Source organism: Ceratotherium simum, chromosome 28 (assembly GCF_057802395.1).
Source record: "Ceratotherium simum simum isolate JZ-2026a chromosome 28, ASM5780239v1, whole genome shotgun sequence".
NCBI lineage: Eukaryota > Metazoa > Chordata > Mammalia > Perissodactyla > Rhinocerotidae > Ceratotherium > Ceratotherium simum.
In genome coordinates, this window is record NC_141927.1 from 13708252 (window position 1) to 13729259 (window position 21008).

A 21008-nucleotide genomic window follows, 5' to 3' on the forward strand; every position below is an offset into this window, starting at 1 on the left:
ATGTGAGGGGAAAGAGCGGAGAAAGGATTACAAAATATCTTTATGAACATTAACCTAAATGATGGGTTACAATTTTCCAGCTTTATTCTTCTGACAAATTGTCTATATATTAATGTTTCCATTGTACACTATCATTTAGAAATGTACTCCACAAACCATATACCTGTACAGTCTATAGTTTCTTTTGTCAGGTTTGTTGCTGTTATTCAGTATATGTCAAGTATGCTAGTTAGGTGGGAAATTTATAGTGTATACAGTAACTGGATTTCCTAAACACTCTCCCTTAGAAAAACAAAATGAAATATAATAGCAATGAGAAACACTGGAACACACGTTCTGTTAGGTTGAGCCAGTGAGCAGAGTTTTTCTTGTTTTCTGAAACATCTGTGCACTGTGCCAGTCCTGCCTGTTAGAAACACCTTTATAATTATGACATCATTTATTTTGTGCTCATTGTGCTTGGGTTTATATTTCCCCATTGTCTATAACCTCTCCAAAAGCAGAAATTTGGCATTGCTATTTTTTTCTGGTGCTGATTTTTTGGAATGTTTACGTTTGACAATATAGTCATTATTTCCACGACTTATTGCAGTGTTTCTATTGTTCAGTATTTTTTTCCTTTTGTTTTTGCTATTTGCCTTTTCTTTGACATTGGCAACCTTATTTGTTTGTGTTCTCCCAAGCATGCATTCTGACTCCCCCTCCCTTAATTATGGAGGGGGAGGGGTTAATAGCTGTTAGTAGATATATTTCCCTTCTAGAATCTGAACTAGCTTTTAAAATTTGTTTCCCTCCCTTAATTTATAAATATTTTAATCAATAATGTATCTATTATTTCCCAAGTGAGCCCTAAGGAGTATGTTTGATAGCCCCACACAAGCCATTCCAGGAGAACAGCCTTTCTCAAGCAGCTGACACCAGCGAGCCCAGCTAGTTTCTACCTCTCTCGAGTCCTTATATTTTAAGGTTAGCCAGCAACGGCACACTCCCTCCATCACTGAACCAATGAAATTGATGTGTTGCGCAAGTTCCCTCACTTGCTTTTGCTGAACTTGCATTGTTTGCCCATTGCATATTCAGTCAGAAGCTAGCCTGGAACAAAAAGCCAGCCATCAGAGAAAATGCTGTCTGTCCTCAACATTATAATTGCACTTGATCAGCATCAGCTCTGCATCAATAATTAGACAAGGGTCCAATAATTATGTTGGCAATGAAACCACATAGTCAAAACTTCAGTTATATTTCCATGCAGTGACTGTCCAAGGGCTGGAACCAGTGTTTGAGATTGATGCTCCCCTCTTACACACAACATCACAGATGATAGAAAACTGGTGCCCTTTGTATTGTTTGAAATGTCCCCTTCCAATTGTTGCCTCACGTACCATCTAAAGAACTCTACTTGCTTTCATATAGGACATACTTGCTTTTAAAAATCTAATTAAAACTTTCTTTTTGGTCCTTAGGTAGAAAGATGGCTCTGCTGAGATGAGCTCTTAATTAATGCACTGAGAGCTTATGAGTCCCACCTCTCAACAGGAATGATTGACGTCCAAGGATACATAAATTACACTAATTGAGCGCTGTCTCTATGTAGACTCTCCACAGCCAACTCATCAGAGAAGCTAGGTGAGTAGACCAGCATAAAAAGTTATTTCAATATGTTCTCTGCGCTCCTGAAGGCTGGAAGAGAAACTTTCCAGACTGTTGCACATTTATTGTCACAGAAGGCCGTTCTTTTCTGCAGTTTGAAGATGTAGGTTTTGTGTTGTGGTTCTTTTTTTTTAATTATAAAAATTAGCATTTTTAACATAGCCATTTAAATTTAAATAACGACAATCTCTTCGAAATTTTCAAGTAGTGAAACTTGCAAGCCAATTACAGTATGCAAAAATCACTTGGCATCATTTGTTGATATTAAATTGTGTTTCATAGCAACCAACGCATATGCTATGGAGGTATTGTTTGAAATCAAATCCAGTCTTAGTCTTTGAGTTTAGTTTTCAGAAATATACCTAACTGTAAATACACCTGATCCCCAGCCTCACCAAAACCATACTGAAATATTTCTTTTATGTTTATTTTATTCTGAGAGAAATTTATAAGTATTCCGAGGCCCTGATTTTCATGAAACATTTGGTATCATCAAGGTGGTTGATTAGTCTAAAATAAAATTCGGGGACAAGGCTACTTGCTCAAAATGAAGACAATTATGCCATATTAAATGTCCTCATTTATATCTTAAACTTTTGATTCACAGATTTTTTTAAATGCCTTAACAATTATGAAAAACCCATCGTTTCAAGGAAAATACCAATAATATAGAAATTACAGGATATTAAATTTTTTATTTTAATATATCACTAAAATATATATATTATTCAGATAAAATATAAATAAGGCTTGAGTTTTACTATGTAAAATTTTAAAAGGCAAACATTTAAAAGAGTAAAACAATGAAGACCACCAAAAAAATTAGATTAAGAAGTTATTAAGCATAAAAGTGAGACATCAAAATGAATAGAAGTGGAAAAGCAAATTGTGAAAACAAAAGGAAACAATATCCAACAATAGGAACACTGCAGTACGTTTTAGAAATAACGAGGTCCCAAACCTAAACATTCTGAAAAATCGGGGCTGGCAAAAGCTGAGAAAAAAGAAGGAAGCAGGCCTACATTCAGAAATATTTAAGGGAACCACCAAGACCTAGTAACAAAAATCAAAAAGAATTCTTTGAAGACTTTGGATTCCTGAACATTCAAGAGAACATGTTGCTCCCACACTTTCTCTCTCTCCACTCCAGTACACTTTGCTGTGCCTCCTGTTTCAAATTGTGAAAATGTGGAGCCCCACTTAAAAAGAAAATCATAAGATGGCTACATTTCTATCAAAATAGCTTTATTATTACCTGCGAGAAAACCTGAAGTGGAGAAAAATTGAGAGAGATTAGAAAATCCTGAGCTGATAATCTCGTAAAAAATATAAAATGCTTTTAACATCAAGACTATCTCACTTTGACTGAAATGGAATAAAAATAGAACAGCTTCTTTGCTGTAAGATCCTTTTATTATTTGGTAGCTAACAAGATCCAAACATAATGCACCAAGGCCATTGAAATATAAGTAATATAACATTTTCCATTTAAAAAATGATTTAGGTGTAATAAGCATGATACGTGTACCTCAAAAAACCTACATGTTTATTTTGATTTTTTGTAATTATGTGTTTATACCACGTTCCTTCATCATATATTATGTGCAAAGCAAGGTGTGATACTTGAAGTGGTTTTCTATGAAATTATGCTTGAAATGACTGAAATGTATTCTTATTTCTTGAGAATTTATGCATTTAATAATCATGAAGAGGCAGTATCACTGTGTGCTTCATTAGTCTCATATCTGTGGAAATATTTACTAGTAGAAAAAGTAACAGTATGTTCATAAATTAGCAGATAATTCTACTTGAATTCACGTATTTTTAATGCAGTTAACAGAAAACTCAACTCACTTGAACAATACTGCATTGATGATACCTTTTGGATTTAAATCGGTGAAATGTACCTGAACTGGGACCAACTATTTCCTTCATATATGTTGGGTAATCAAAGTGCTGGGGCCTGACAGAAAACCATTAGTCATTACGAAATGCAGCACAGTCAGCATTATGATGAGCCAGGGCCACCCTGCCTTGAATGGAACCATTAATACAATAGCCCATCACTCAAGCTAATAAAATCAGCTCTTACTCTATTCTGTTTCTGAACATGGACGATCAGATCCAACTTTCCAATTGCTACATTGCATCACAATCATACTATTATTAGTAGATACATGAATGAACATAGCAAGACAGTGTTGGTCACCCTCTGCTATCGTACTGTGCAATAAAACCTCAGTAAACACCTCTCTGGTCTTCAAAACAGAACATTTGTCATATAATTAGTGCTTTGATTGTTTGATAGCTTTTTAAACTATTTCTTCATGTATAATTCATATAATTTGTTAGATGTGGGACTATTCAGTCAGCTGGGCAATTCATTATTCCACTACTGTTTGATCTCTGGGTTAATGGCTTGCTTGTAACTTTAATAACAATTTTAAAGATTGTGCAGATTTATTTAAAATAAAATTTGTTACCTTTTATTTAAAATGAAGTATATAGAAAAAAACAATGTGTCCTATAATATCCTGTAACATCAATGCGCATATAATTTTTGTTATATTTTTAAATCACAAAAACTAATGATGTACATGGTCAGGAAAAAACCAGGAACATTTACAAAAGCTTCTCCCCTTTAAAATAATTACTAGCTACAATTTCTTAATATTTCTTCCATGGAAATGCATATCCCTTAAATATCTATATATCATTTAGACATTCACTCAACAAATACTTGTTCAGGGTTTTTTATGAACCAAGCACTATTTTTGGTGCTAGGGTTGTAACAGTAAGCAAAACAGATTTTTAACAATCCTGGCCCTTGTGGGACTTACAGTCTTGTGGGGAGAAACAGACTATGAACAGAGTAAATAAGAATATATCTGTATGTGTGTGTGAGATAGAGTGATAAGTCCTATGGAAAAAAATTAAACAGGGGAGGATGAATTGAAGGTCTTTTGTAAATAAGGAAGGTTTTATTGAGAAAGTGATATTTGGGCAAAGACTTGAAGGAGGAGAGAGAAGGAACCCTGCAGATGGCTGGGCACAGAGCTCCGGGCAGAAAGAATAGCACGTGCAAAGGCTCTGAGAAAAGACCCGCCTGGTGGAGGAAAGTCGCACAAAGGAGCTAACAGAGCTGGAATGGGCAGGAGTGCGGGCGGAGGGCAATCGTGGAGACAGACAGCTCCGGGCCACTAACAGATTTCAGCTTTAATCTGTGTAAGAAGGGAAGCTTTTAAAGGACTTTTTTCTGGATGTGGAATACTGAATGATTTTGAGGAGAGAGATAAGATGATTTGATGTTTGTTTAAAAGGACATCCTGGTTGCCATGTCGAGAATAGACTGAAGAGGAGGACGGACGGAAGCCACTAGATAGGAGACTATTGTAACCCAGGCAAGAGATGACGGTGGCTTGGACCAGATGGTAGAGGAGGGAGTGGACACGTGTGGTTTTATATCCCAAATACATTCTGAAGGTCGTACTGACAGAATTTGCTAATAGATTGGGTCTGAGATGAGAGATCAAGAAAAACGAAAGACTCCAACATTTTTGGTCTGAGCAACTAGAAGGATGGAGTTTTAATTTATTAAGATGGGGAAGACTAGTAGGAAAAAGTTGGTAGGGTTCTGTTTTGGACCCATTTCGTTGAGATGCCTATTAGATGTTCTTTGGAAATGTGAAGTAAATAGCCTAACACAAGAGTCTGTAGTTGAGATCTTGGTTAGAGGTAGGAATGTAGGAATTCTCAGCAAATAGATGGTATTTAAAGTCACCTGACTGGGTGAAATCTCTAGGAGTGATTGTGGGTAGAGCAGAAAAGAGGATCAAGGGCTTAGACATGGGCACCCCAATGTTAAGTAGTAAGGATTCTGAGGAATAGCCAATGAAGAGGGAAGAAACCAGACAAGGACGGTTTCCCAAAAGCCAAGTGGAAGCCATTTGTAAAATGCTGTCCTTATGTAAAGGAACCTCAAGATTGGATTGGATTAGCAGCATCCGGTCACTGGTGGTGTGGTGGGCGAGAAATTAAGTTGACATTGGCTCAAGAGAACAAGAGAAGAGAAATTGGAAGTAACCGTACAGACTATCTTTGAAGGAATTTTTCTAGAAATAGGAACAAAAACATTAGATGATAACTATAGGTAGAAGGGGGGAGAACATTTTGTTTTTTTAAAGATAAAAACAATAACAGTAGTTTTATATTTGCTAAGAATGATTTAATCGATAGGGGGAAATTGATGATATAGAGAGAGAGAACTCTGGAGTTCTCCATAGGCAGGTGAGAGAGTATGAGGCCTTGTCCAAAAGTGGAGGGATGAGCCATAAGAGAGAAATTGGCATAAATAAACACAAACACAGAAAAGTGAGTAGATGGGGAGAGAGCTTGTGGAAGATCTCTTCTAGCTTCTCCACTTCATTTCAATGCAATAGAAGCAACGTCATCGGCTGAGCATGAGGATGGTGGAGGGGATATGAAGGAAGAGGAAAATGTATGAAATAGTGATGGAGAGGGGGAGTGAGTAGAGAGGGGAAATAATATGATAGCCTGAAAGCACAAACGTGCCATGGAGTTTAGCGGTCACGAATTTAGGGTAAGACCAGTCTGCATGACTGTGTGGTTTTGTTCAGCACATCCAGCTGTGCAAGAGCAGGTACGGAGTAGGCAGAGAGTTGGGTTTAACAGTAGTTGGAGTTTTGCCAAGTGAAAATTAAGAAGCTCAAGTGGGGCAAATGAGATGACAGTGTATGCAAGGGGGGCGATTATCGTATAGGATTGTGGAATTTAAACTGGACAAGCAAGTACATGAGGGAGTGGTGTTAGGATCAAAGGATTGTACGCATAGTTGCAGAATGTGTTGGCGTCCTCTAGGGAATGAGCTGGAATGAGGAGGAAGTGGGTGCTAAAGAATGGGATGCTTCCAATTGAGATAATGGAGAGATTTCAGTTATTTGTAATGAAAAAAGTCTAGATTGTGACCATGTTAGTGAGTGATTAAAAGACAATAAAAAGAGTACAGGAACTCTAGAGTTCAGGACTAAAAGACTAGGATCTTGAAGGAGCGATATGGAGCGATATGGATATTCAAATCACAGACTTTTGACAGCAGTAATGTTGGACAGAGTGAGAGTATAGAGTAGAAAATCTCCAAAGAATGCAAGTGAGTGTCCTAGGGGTAGGTTTACCAGGAGTAGCTGTAAAGGGTGATATCATCTAGTGATGTGTGGTTCAAAGATGAGGTCATTGAGGAGGAGGAGGGGACAAGAGTCTGTCAGTAGTAATGAGGAAAGTTAGGAACATCTTTTCTTTGATATTTATCTACATCTCTTGCTCTATCTATATACACCTATGCCTCTACTTACTTAGGTACCACTAAGGAAAGGCAAGAGGGGGTTTGAGTTGCCTCCCATCCTTAAATCCAAGGGAGGGAGCTGTCAAGAGACCTACTGACAGGTCTGTGGGTATCTGAAGTGCCATTCCCTGTCTGGGCAGTTACAGGGCACTAGGCTCACCCTCTAACCCCTGTGCTCCCAGGGTAGAGGAAAAGTACATTGGCAAGAGATGGCACGATGGGGGACTGCCGGACAGAGCAGGAGACAAGACCATCCCTGCTCAAAGTCCAAGAGGCTTGGAAGATGGATCCCACATAAGCCTTTCTCTACACACCAACCTATTTGCCTCTCTCACGATCACACTCATCTCCTTTGACCAACTTCCCTACTGATTGGCTAGTGTTTTTACTTATACAAAAGAGATCTTTATGCCCATTGTTTCACACATTGCATTTTTTCCCCTTAATTTTGATGGGTATTGGCACAGAGATATTTGCCTCCTTCTTTTCAACAGCTTCTTCCACATGGATGTGCCAAAATTCCTTCAGTCAGTACTTTCTTCCAATGATATACTTTTTAGTTGTCTCCAGTTTTTCACTATTACAAACAATGCTGTAATATATCTCTGTATATGCATATATTTGGGAAATTTTGCTGATGTATTCATAAAGTAAATTACCATCAGCAGGTCAAAGGGCATATGCACTTAAAATTTGTTTATATATATATATATCTTAATTGTCTTCTAGTCAGATTACACAAATTTATACCTCTATCAATAATGAATGAGAGAGCTACTTTCCTCACACCCACACACTCACCCTCAGCAACATTAGTTATCAAGCATTTTAAATTTTTTACTGAGTTGACAAAGGAGAAAATGGCTTCTCATTTCTTTTTATCTGCATTTTTACTAAAAATGATTATCTTTTCATCTGTTTATTAGGCATTAGAATTTTTCTCTTCCTGTAAATTGCCTTTCCTAGTTTTTTTTGTACTTTATAAGAATAAATTAAAATTTTTATTTTGAGATCATTGTAGATTCACATGCAGTTATACAAGTAATACAAAGAGATCCCCTGTACCTTTTGCACAGTTTCCTCCGAAGGTAACATCTTACAAGACTGTAATGCAACATGACAAACCAGGATATTAACATTGATATACTCAAGAATATAGCTTTCCTAATTTTTGACTCTTTTTCTATCGTGGTAATCACCTTTCTTGTGATTGATTTGAATATTTCCTTTAAAAATTAGTAAAATTATCTTTTCATACATATTAAATGTTTTCTCTGAGATTTTCATTTGCCTTTTTATCTATTTATAGTGTTCTTGACTAATTTTTTCAATCTTTTCTTTATGTCATCTGGGTTTTGCATCCTGCTTGGAAAAGTCTTGCAAACTTGATAAATAAATTTACATTCCAGAATTTATGTGGTTCCACTTTTCACATTTAAATTTTGATCCATTTGAAATTTATTTTGCTGTAAAGAATTAAGTGAGGGTCCAGATCTACTTTTTCTTCAAATAGTTAACCAGTTGTTTCTATTCCATTTGTTTCAAATATTACTTATGTCATAATCCAAATTTCTATATGCATTTGTGTTTATGTCCAGACTTGCACTGGTCTCTCTTATCATGTTTTCTCCAGTACCAAACTATTTTATTTTTTTTTTGTGAGGAAAATCAGCTCTGAGCTAACATCCATGCTAATCCTCCTCTTTTTGCTGAGGAAGACCGGCCCTGAGCTAACATCTATTGCCAATCCTCCTCCTTTTATTCCCTTTTTCTCCCCAAAGTCCCAGTAGATAGTTGTATGTCGTAGTTGCACATCCTTCTAGTTGCTGTATGGGGGATGCCACCTCAGCAGGGCCGGAGAAGCAGTGTGTCGGTGTGCGCCAGGGATCCGAACCCGGGCTGCCAGTAGTGGAGTGGAGCACTTAACTGTTAAGCCACGGGGCCGGGCCCCAGTACCAAACTATTTTAACTTTTGTACCATTGTAATATATTTTACTATATGATAGCACTAGGTGCTGCTCGTTGCTTTCTTCCCTCCTCCCCAACGATTCTTCTAGCAATTTTTGAATATTTCATTTATTTATTTTTTTTGTGAGAAAGGTTGGCTCTGAGCTCACATCCATTGCCAATCCCCTTCTTTTTGCTGAGGAAGATTATCTCTGAGCTAATATCTGTGCCCATCTTCCTCTACTCTGTATATGGGATGCTGCCACAGCATGGCTTGATGAGCAGTGCGTAGGTCCGTGCCAAGGATCGAAACCTGCAAGCCCCAGGCTGCTGAAGCCAAGCACACGAACTTAAGCACTATGCCACCGGGCCGCCCCCCTGGAATATTTATTTATTTTTTTTATTTTTATTTTTATTTTTTTTATTTTTTGTTTATTGCAGTAACATTGGTTTATAACATTGTAAAAATTTCAGGTGTACATCATTACACTTCTATTTCTGCATAGACTACATCATGTTCACCACCAAAATACTAATTACAACCCATCACCACACACATGTACCAAATTATCCCTTTCACCCTCCTCCCTCCCCCCGTCCCCTCTGGTAACCACCAATCCAATCTCTGTCCCTATGTGTTTGTTTATTGTTGTTATTATCTACTACTTAATGAAAGAAATCATACGGTATTTGACCTTCTCCCTCTGACTTATTTCACTTTGCATTATACCCTCAATGTCCATCCATGTTGTCACAAATGGCTGGATTTCATCGTTTCTTATGGCTGAGTAGTATTCCATTGTGTATCTATACCACAGCTTCTTTATCCATTCGTCCCTTGATGGGCACTTAGGTTGCTTCCAAGTCTTGGCTATTGTGAATAATGCTGCAATGAACACAGGGGTGCATGTACCTTTAAAAATTGGTGTTTTCAAGTTCTTTGGATAAATACCCAACAGTGGAATAGCTGGATCATATGGTAGTTCTAGCCTTGATTTTTTGAGGAATCTCCATACTGTTTTCCATAGTGGCTGCACCAGTTTGCACTCCCACCAGCAGTGTAGGAGAGTTCCCTTCTCTTCACATCCTCTCCAACACATGTTGTTTCCTGTCTTGTTAATTATAGCCATTCTGACGGGCATGAGGTGATATCTCATTGTAGTTTTGATTTGCATTTCCCTGATAGTTAGTCATTTTGAACATCTTTTCATGTGTCTGTTGGCCATCTGTATATCTTCTTTGGAGAAATGTCTGTTCAGGTTTTTTGCCCATTTTTTAATTGGGTTGGTAGTTTTTTTGTTGTTGAGACTCATGAGTTCTTTATATATTTTGGAGATTAAGCCCTTATCAGATGTATCAGGTTTGCAAATATCTTCTCCCAATTGTTAGGTTGTCTTTTCATTTTGTTGATGGTTTCCTTTGCTGTGCAGAAGCTTTTTAGTTTGATGTAGTCCCATTTGCTTATTTTTTCTATTGTTTCTCTTGCCCGGTCAGACATGGTGTTTGAAAAGATATTGCTAAGACCGATGTCGAAGAGCGTACTGCCTATGTTTTCTTCTAGAAGTTTCGCAGTTTCAGGTCTTACATTCAAGTCTTTAATCCATTTGGAGTTAATTTTTGTGTATGGTGTAAGGTAAGGGTCTACTTTCATTTTTTTGCATGTGGCTGTCCAGTTTTCCCAACACCATTTGTTGAAGAGACTTTCTTTTCCCCATTGTATGTTCTTGGCTCCTTTGTCAAAGATTAGCTGTCCATAGATGTGTGGGTTTATTTCTGGGCTTTCGATTCTATTCCATTGATCTGTGTGTCTGTTTTTGTGCCAGTACCATGCTGTTTTGGTTACGATAGCTTTGTAGTATATTTTGAAATCAGGGAGTGTGATACCTCCAGCTTTGTTCTTTTTTCTCAGGATTCCTTTAGCTATTTGGGGTCTTTTGTTGTTCCATATAAATTTTAGGATTCTTTGTTCTATTTTTGTGAAAAATGTTGTTGGAACTTTGATAGGGATTGCATTGAATCTATAGATGGTTTTAGGAAGTATGGACATCTTAACTATGTTAATTCTTCCAATCCAAGAGCACGGAATATCTTTCCATTTCTTTGTGTCTTCTTCAATTTCTTTCAGCAATGTTTTATAGTTTTCGGTGTACAGATCTTTCACCTCTTTGGTTAAGTTTATTCCTAGGTATTTTATTCTTTTTGTTACAATTGTAAATGGGATGGTATTCTTGATTTCTCTTTCTGCTACTTCATTGTTAGTGTACAGAAATGCAACTGATTTTTGTATGTTGATTTTGTATCCTGCAACTTTACCATATTCGTTTATTACTTCTAAAAGTTTTCTGGTGGATTCTTTAGGGTTTTCTATATATAAAATCATGTCATCTGCAAATAGTGACAGTTTCACTTCTTCCTTTCCAATTTGGATCCCTTTTATTTCTTTCTCTTGCCTGATCGCTCTGGCTAGGACTTCCAGTACTATGTTAAATAGGAGTGGTGATAGTGGGCATCCTTGTCTGGTTCCTGTTCTTAGAGGGATAGCTTTCAGTTTTTCACCATTGAGGATGATATTAACTGTGGGTTTCTCATATACGGTCTTTATTATGTTGAGGTACTTTCCTTCTATACCCATTTTATTCAGAGTTTTTATCATAAATGGATGCTGGATCTTGTCAAATGCTTTCTCTGCATCTATTGACATGATCATGTGATTTTTATTCTTCATTTTATTAATGTAGTGTATTACGTTGATTGATTTGCAAATGTTAAACCATCCCTGCATACCTGGAATAAATCCCACTTGATAATGGTGCATAATCTTTTGAACATATTGTTGTATACGATTTGCTAGTATTTTGTTGAGGATTTTTGCATCGATGTTCATCAGTGATATTGGCCTGTAATTTTCTTTTTTTGTGTTGTCCTTGTCTGGTTTTGGTATCAGGGTAATGTCAGCTTCGTAGAATGAGTTAGGGAGCTTCCCCCCGTGCTCAATTTTTTGGAAGAGTTTGAGAAGGATAGGTATTAAGTCTTCTTTGAATGTTTGGTAGAATTCACCAGGGAAGCCGTCTGGTCCTGGACTTTTATTTTTGGGGAGGTTTGTGATTACTGTTTCGATCTCCTTACTGGTGATTGGTCTATTCAAATTCTCTACTTCTTCTTGATCCAGTTTTGGAAGGTTGTATGATTCTAAGAATTTATCCATTTCTTCCAGATTGTCAAATTGGTTGGCATATAGCTTTTCATAGTATTCTCTTAGAATCTTTTGTATTTCTGAGGTGTCTGTTGTAATCTCTCCTCTTTCATTTCTGATTTTACTTATTTGTGCCTTCTCTATTTTTTCTTGGTGAGTCTAGCTAAAGGTTTGTCAATTTTGTTGATCTTTTCAAAGAACCAGCTCTTGGTTTTATTAATTTTTTCTATTGTTTTTTTGGTCTCTATTTCATTTATTTCTGCTCTGATTTTTATTATTTCCCTTCTTCTACTGATTTTGGGCTTTGTTTGTTCTTCTTTTTCCAGTTCCTTTAGGTGCATTGTTAGATTGTTTATTTGAGATTTTTCTTGTTTGTTGAGATAGGCCTGTATCGCTATAAACTTCCCTCTTAGAACCGTTTTTGCTGTATCCCATAAATTCTGGCATGTCGTATTTTCATTTTCATTTGTCTCCAGGTATTTTCTGATTTCTTCTTTGACCCAGTCGTTGTTCAGTAGCATTTTGTTTAATCTCCACGTATTTGTGGCTTGTCTGATTTTCTTCCTATAGTTGATTTCTAGTTTCATACCGTTGTGGTCAGAAAAGATGCTTGGTATTATTTCAATCTTCTTAAATTTATGGAGACTCGTTTTGTGGCCTAATATGTGATCAATCCTGGAGAATGTTCCATGTGCATTTGAAAAGAACGTGTATTCTTTGGTTTTTGGATGGAATGCTCTGTATATATCTACTAGGTCCATCTGTTCTAGTGTGTCGTTTAAGGCCAATGTTTCCTTATTGATCTTCTGTTTGGATGATCTATCCGTTGGTGTAAGTGGAGTGTTAAAGTCCCCTACTATTATTGTGTTACTGCCTATTTCTGTTTTTATGTCTGTTAATAATTGTTTTATATATTTAGGTGCACCTACATTGGGTGCGTAGATATTTACAAGTGTTATATCCTCTTGTTGGATTGTTCCCTTGATCATTATGTAATGCCCTTCTTTGTCTCTTTTTACAGTTTTTGTTTTAAAGTCTATTTTGTCTGATATGAGTACTGCTACCCCAGCTTTCTTTTCATTGCCATTTGCATGGAGTATCTTTTTCCATCCCTTCACTTTCAGTTTGTGAGTGTCTTTAGGTCTGAAGTGTGTCTCTTGTATGCAGCATATATATGGGTCTTGTTTTTTTATCCAATCAGCCACCCTATGCCTTTTAATTGGAGCATTTAGTCCACTGACGTTTAAAGTAGCTATTGATAAGTATGTACTTACTGCCATTTTTTAACTTTTTTTTTTTCTCAGTGTTTTAGTAGTCCTTCTCTGTTCCTTTCTTCTTCTATACTGAATTGATGGTCACTTTAGTTTGACCTCTGTCTGAAAGCTATACTCTTTAACTCCCCTTCTCCCTCCTTTTATGTTTTTGATATCATAGCTAACCTCTTTTTTGTGCATTTGTATCCATTACATTTTTATCATGGAAATAGATAATTTTTCCTATTTGTGGTCTTCTCTTTTCCCCTTAAATCAGTCCCTTTAACATTTCTTGTAGCACTGGTTTCTTGGTGACAAACTCCTTTAATTTTTGCTTATCTGGGAAAATTTTGATCTCTCCTTCCATTTTGAATGCTAACCTTGCTGGGTAGAGTATTCTTGGCTGTAAATTTTTTCCTTTAGCACTTTAAATATATCGTGCCATTTTCTTCTAGCCTGTAAGGTTTCTGCTGAGAAGTCAGCTGATAGCCTTATGGGGTTTCCTTTGTATGTAACTTGACATTCTCTCGCAGCTTTTAGGATTCTCTCTTTATCTTTAATTCTGGACATTTTGATTATGATGTGTCTTGCTGTGGGCCTCTTTGGGTTTATCTTGTTTGGGGCTCTCTGTGCTTCCTGTACCTGGATGTCTGTTTCCTTCCTTAGGTTAGGGAAGTTTTCATCTATTATTTCTTGAAATAGATTCTCTGCCCCCTTGTCTCGCTCTACTCCTTCCGGGACACCTATAACACGGATGTTAGTACGCTTGATGTTGTCCCAGAGGTCCCTTAGACTGTCCTCACTCTTTTTAATTCTTTTCTCTTTTACCTGTTCACCTTGGGTAATTTCTTCTAGTCTTTCGTCCAGCTCGCAGATCCGTTCTTCTGTATCCTCTACTCTGCTTTTGAGTCCCTCTACTGAATTTTTCATTTCCAGTATTGTATTCTTCATTTCTGATTGGTTCTTTTTTATATCTTCCATTTCTTTGTTGACATTCTCACTGAGTTCATCTATTCTTCTCCCCAGATCAGTGAGCATCCTTAACACTCTTAGTTTGAACTCTCTGTCAGGTAGGTTGCTCATTTCTGTTTCACTTAGTTCCTTTTCTGGGGTTTTGTCCTGTTCCCTTACTTGGAATGTATTCCTTTGCCTCCTCATTTTGCCTCTTTCCCTGTGCTTGTGTCTACGTATTAGGTAGGTCAGCTACGTCTCCTGCTCTTGGATAGGTGACCTTATGTAAGTGATGCCTTAGGAGGCTTCCAGTGTGCTTCCCTCAGTTCTCAATGTTCCAGGGGTGACCCCTATGTGGGCTACGTGTGTCCTTCTGTTGTGGTCTGTTTGCTCTCCCTGTAGGCGCCCAGGGAGGCCAAGTTATGCTCCTGGCCAGCTGTTGTAATGCTCAGCTGCTTGTAGTTGTTGTGGGCGCTTCAGTCTCTTTATCAGGTGTGGGGAGCCCCAGCACAGTTGGCTGCAAGTTCTAATACCACATTTGTGTGGCAGGTATTTCTTTTAAGTGAGTAGGCCCCCAGCGTGGCAGGTTGTTAGGCTCAGGTCCTTACAATTGCTGTAAGCCTCTAGCTTATTAGGTCTCTTGTCAGCTCTCTGAGGATTGCAGCTGGGTGGGGCTGGCCTCAGGCACGGGAGCACCCGATTGTTTCAGGCTTTGGAAGGTGGGGCAAACCCCCTATGTGGGTCTTTGAGAAGCACAAGTCTTCTGCAGCTGACAAGCCCTGCTGCCCACAGGTCCACACACACAGTCAACACAGTCCTTCCCTGTGTGCGCGCCCCGACCTCCCCAAGCGGACCCAGTCTCTCCACGGCAGGAGCCCCACACACTCTGCCACCCCTACACACTCCGCCACCGCCCCACACTCTCCACCCGCTCCTTGTGCACACCCTGCCCTGCTCAAGTTGGCTCAGTTGCCAGGCTGCAGAGAATCCAGTCACCAATCTATGCAGGACCACACGTAGCCTGAGGGCTTGTTGTTGGGTGGGCCCAGTCTCTAGGGTGGGCTGCCTGCCCTGGCTGAGCTGGATTAAATTGGTGCTCTAGCCGGTGGGGCAAACCCTGGGCTAGCAGGCCTCAGGGAGAACTCCAATGGTGTCTGTGTCAGCATGCCCACACCAGGCCACAACAATGGCCGCCACCAATATCCCAGTCCCTGGAGAGGTCTCACCCCTCACCCAGATGCACTCAGGGCCTATTAGGTGAGTCTCTTTTCACCACAGCACTGTGCACCTTTCCTTCTGGTGATTTTAAGTTGCTTTCTGAAACGGGTAAGTGTGCGTGGGCCCTTTAAGAGCCGGTTTTAGTTTCTTTGTGAACCGGGTTTCTGGGGGTGCTCCCCAGTGTTTTAGTAGCAGGCACAGTCAGATATTATGCTGCTGGTCTCGATTGTGCTGGGTCCACAAAATGCCCACAGCGGGGGCGCTCCCCGGCTCAGGGCCCCGCGCCTCCAGGGAGGCTGCGCACCTGTGAGCTGCTCCCGGCGGCTGTGAAGCTGGCGGCTTGTGAAGGCGGCGTTTTTCCTCTCCAGAAGGGAGTCTCTGCCTCTTCCACCTCAGTTAGGATTGTCCATTGTTGCAGGAGTTCCTCTCATCCAGTTTTCAGTTCTGTCTCAGGGGTAGTTTTTCCACGAGTAGTTGTAAATTGGCTGTGTCCACGGGAGGAGGTGAGTTCAGGGTCTGCCTACGCCGCCATCTTGACTTCTATCCCTCTGAATATTTATTTTTTAACCTAAAACTTTGGTACTACTTTGTCAAGTTAAAAAAATACTGTTGATTTTTACATTTTTCTTAAATTATTTTAAAATTCACAGATAAATTTGAGGAAAATCAATACTTTTGTGCTATACAATATTCTTATTCACGTGCTTGCTAGGTTTTATCATTTGCTTATTCTCTTCTAAGTTCTTCAGTAGAGTTTTAAGGTTTTCTTATATAGGCCCTACACATTTTTTTAATTTACATTTATTTTGTAAGTACATGCATATATGCATCATCTTTAGTGTTTACTTGATCAATAGTAGAAGAACAAAGAGAAGAAACTATTACACTCAGAGGCTACCAAACTCATACATTAATTTGCTTGATAGATATTGGACTGTTAGTTCAATATCTAAATTACTAATTCCTAACAGCTAATATTTTGCCCATGTTTTTGCAAGTGGCAATGTGTCCAATAGCCAGAAGGTAAGTAAAGAAACATATTTTTCATGTTTTCCAAGGGAGGTGTACCTGAAACGAGCATCCTGTACACATAAAAAGAGTAAGTTGTAAAAATAAAATATGCTAGGTTGGATAATCATCTATAATGTTAACAGTCCAATTGCTTGTCATGTAGAGGAAGGTTGTGCTTTAATTAAGCAATAAGACATGACAGGGTGTGAATTATGGAGTAATAATTCTTGTCTAGTGTATTGTTAGACAAGAGGCCGTGGGCCAGGTGTCACAGCATATACTCTGCATAAATTATTACACTGTAATTTAACGCTAGAACATTACAGAATAATTCTAAAATATTTTTCAAATAATTTTGCAAAACAAGAAATACAGGTTGAATATATTTCTTACATTCTGTTAGAGGATATCTACCATTATGCCGTAAGATCAAGAGGCTGAAAGAAAACATTAATTTGGGGGAAAAATTTAGCAAGAAAATATAGTCAAGTGGGCTTCATAATTGATTACTCTCTAAACAGTACCTTTATAGAGGAGATTCCTAGGAAGATGTTACACTAATTTGACTTTTCCCCTTATAATTAAAAAAAAAAAATGACGGGGGCTAAATTTTGAGAAATTTTAAGAGGGGTCCTTTTTTGGCTTTTTTTCTTCACAAAGCAGTGCTAACAAATAACTTTAACATAAATCTTCCAGAAAAAAATACATCTACCTGAAAGAACTTGGCAAGGGGTGGTATAATTTTTCAGAATTTTGGGTCCTTTTAAAATCAGTGTGATTTGTAATCCTAACGCTGTCCCCCCAACACACCATTTTGAAGGTCCTCTTTTGTCAAGACATTACAACAGATCTCTTATCACAAGAAAACACATTGTTTGAAATAATGCTTTTTTAAAAAAGAAAACTCATTTCTGCCATTCAAAAGAAAAACGTTTGAGGGCCAGTATGTGATTGTAATAAAGAGAAGATCTACTTGCTTTTCATCTGCAGAGCACTTTGGCTAGCAGTGTGTCAAAAGACTATTTCTTTTTAAAGTTATTATATTTTTGTGCTTTTATTGCCAATATTGTCTACTTTTAAGATGGTTGATGTGTTAACAATTTCGGCTTCTTTTGTGAATGTCGCAAGATGAAAGTTATATATTAGAACCTCAGACCATTCATTTTGTCTCAGGTTCTCCTTTAAGTTAATGAGCTTTATCATCAAACCTGACCTTTTTCTATAAGTGTGATAACCAGAGATAGCTTAATATACAGATCAAATATAAAGTATTTTTAAAGGGGCTCCAGAAACATCTACCTGCCCAAAATATGTCCCTTAACATCTTATCAGAGTACCATTAATTATTTATTCCTCTGGATTAATATTAGTGTCTTGAATAGTTCCTTATTGAAATAAAACCTCTTCCAAGTCAATGACATAGAACCTAGTTATCAGTTATACATCCCTTAGTTTATCTATTTGCTAACTAATAGATTTAGTATATCTATTTGCTTTAGTCCATAACAGAAAGCAGAGAGGAAATGATACACAAGAAAGGAAGGTCTTAATGGATATGAGAAGAGAAAGTTTCCAGTCATGAGACTTCGGCAAGGTGTTACTGCTACAAGCCCTTAGCTTCTAGAAGGTGGTTTGAAAGCATGCTTTTTTTCATGGTCAAGGGTAGAAGAACTCTAAGAAAAAGGGAGCAGAACTGTGAGTTCTTTAGGCAATGGACCATGTCTCATCTGGTGCCTAGTATGTGTCTTCAGTGATGAAAAAGGTGAGGAAAGCCAAAGAAAATTTATCTTCAGTACGTAATGGTTTTACCCACTCTATCACTTGTAATAGGTACACAGGTCTATCACAACAATTAAATAAAACCACTTTTAGCACATTTTCTTGTTTCTGTTTAACTGAATTAGGTAGGATTGACTTTTCTACTCAGTGGCTTCAATTGATCCATTTCTGGAGTTGCAGCTCAATAGGATTTTACTTTGAAATTCTTGGTATGAGAGACTGCAACTTTCTGTCAGACCTTCTCCAAGGTTTGTTGCATCAGTCTTTGGTAACCCACGTGATAAGAGGTTTTTAAACAGCATAACAGCCACCTGTAGAATTTTCTTGAGAGGACCATGATATGAAATGATGCCATTAGCTTGCAATAAGGGTCAGTCTGTGACAAAAGTAGACGAAGAACACCTATACGTTTTTAGAAAAAGGTAATCAATTACTTTGTTCCAATTTTTATACTAGCATGCCCTTGACTTAGGCTGTATCTACTTCTACAGAGACATAATGATTTTAAGATATTTTAGAATGTAATAATTTGTGAACATAATCATTTCACCAGTTGGTTGTTGTTTTAGTCTATAAGCTTGTTCAAACAGGCACCACCTCTAAGTTTCACCATTCAATAGGATGATCAAAATTGATTTTTATACGATTACGTTTATTAGGAAAACTATTAGTACTAATTTTGCGAGAAGTTCCATGCTAGGGATTCAACATCATTATCTCATTAGTGTTCACAATAACATTGCAGGATCAAATATTAATTGCAAGAAACAGAGGTTCAAAGAGATCCTCAGTATGTAAGTGATGGGTCCAGTCTTTTAACTCAAGACTATGATTTGATAGCCAAAATTGTTTCTGCTGAACCATATTGTCTCCTGCTGAAGTTAGAGTCAGAATATTTTTTAAATTGAATTAACCATCACTAGAGTCTTCTAAAGCAAAAAAGAAACTGCCATTTTCCCAGTCTGTGGTCCAAGACTATTAAATATCTTCCACTGCCCATTCGAGGAACTTTCTCCTTGCGTGTTGTTATACACTTTCTTTCTGCTCCAGACCCATTACGCGTTTTCAGAAGTGCAACAGTAGAAGTAACAGGCATGAGTGCCAGCCTTACCACATCAAGAACCAACAGTTAGTTCTACAGAAAGGACCCCACAATCATAGCCATGGAGCAGGAGCCATCCCTTTCCCTCATTCAAGTTTGGTTTTAGTCCCTGTAGATGAATTGGTGTCACATATTGTTTGGACATTGGAGTGGGGTTTGGAGTTTTGATTGAGTACTTCTGTCATGATCTTTCAGGGAAAAAAAATACTGACCTGTAAATGAAGGACAAATAGAAAAGAAGACACAGAGCTAGTATCAAACTTTTTTGCACATGCCTTAGCAAACCTTTTTACATTAGGTGTACATATGTGTTTTCTGTAAGTCATCAACTTGATTCTCATCTCATTTCCTAACATCACTTTCCTGCTTTTAGTTTCAATTTTCTTCACCAGAATTGCTGTTTTAAAAGTCTTTGGCTTAGAAGTAGAAGTTGGACTCATATTCCTAATTTATTTCCTGGATAGGCAGTTGTTTTTGATACTCACAGCCTCAGGCTGTACCCGACTATGATTCCTTCCACCATAGCAGCTCAGCGGAAAGGACATGAGTCTTCCTTTATGACAAGGTCATTCGTCATATAAGTTGTTGAAAGTCCTTGTAACTACATTTGGATTTAAAGTGGAATTTAAGTATCAATCAAGACCAAAATAGAGAAAGTAACACTTATCATCTCCTGCTACAAAGGTATCATTTTATTTTTTGGAGTGAGAATTATTAACAACATACTTAGTTTGATTTTCTCAAATCCTTGCTGCATAGACAGTGCAGAGCAGAGAGTAAAATTATGAAAAAAAAAAATACAGTCAACAGTTGCTAGAAATTTCTATATTTTGCTTCCAAAATAGAAAAAAAAAATCATATCTTTTAAAATCATGGCATATAATATAACCAAGAAAGAAAAAGAGTACTGAAAAAAATAAGAAACTAAAAATAGCTCAGTGGCAATTTAATAACTGACAAGACTTATTCCATCTGCTGGAAAGAGTGTAAAACCTTTACCTGCTGCCACTCACATGATAGGGATTTAGAGTTCATAGCTGAAAGCTAACATCTGATGCAGAAGTATGTGTTCATGATTCATCTGAAATGCATTTCTCTGCTTAATAAGTGTTATATTATTTGTTTAAAGGAAATAAGAATCTCCAAGTTTTGAAGTGTAAAGAAGGCAGAAAGGACAAGAAAGAACTAAAATGCCTGTGTACAAATAGCATTAGGACACCTGAAGGTAATCAGATCTGCACCTGGTACTCAGTGAACTTGAGGTCAGGTGTTCTTCACATGGAGATACTTTGAAAGGGAGAAGGTTGGTTGGAATCCTATATAATCAGCCACTGTCAAAGCATAAAAGAGAAAAATATCTCCCCCATGAAAGCAAGAGCAGAGGCAACCTATGCCATTGAATCCTTATCTCTTGGATTCCCCTCCCAGCTCTCCATAATTCAAAACAGGCAGGCAGCAGGCTGTACAGATGGAGACGCAACAGCCAGAGTCCGCATGGAGCATTATAGATCTGGCTAGTTGTCTAGTTAACAGTCAGCTGTTTTT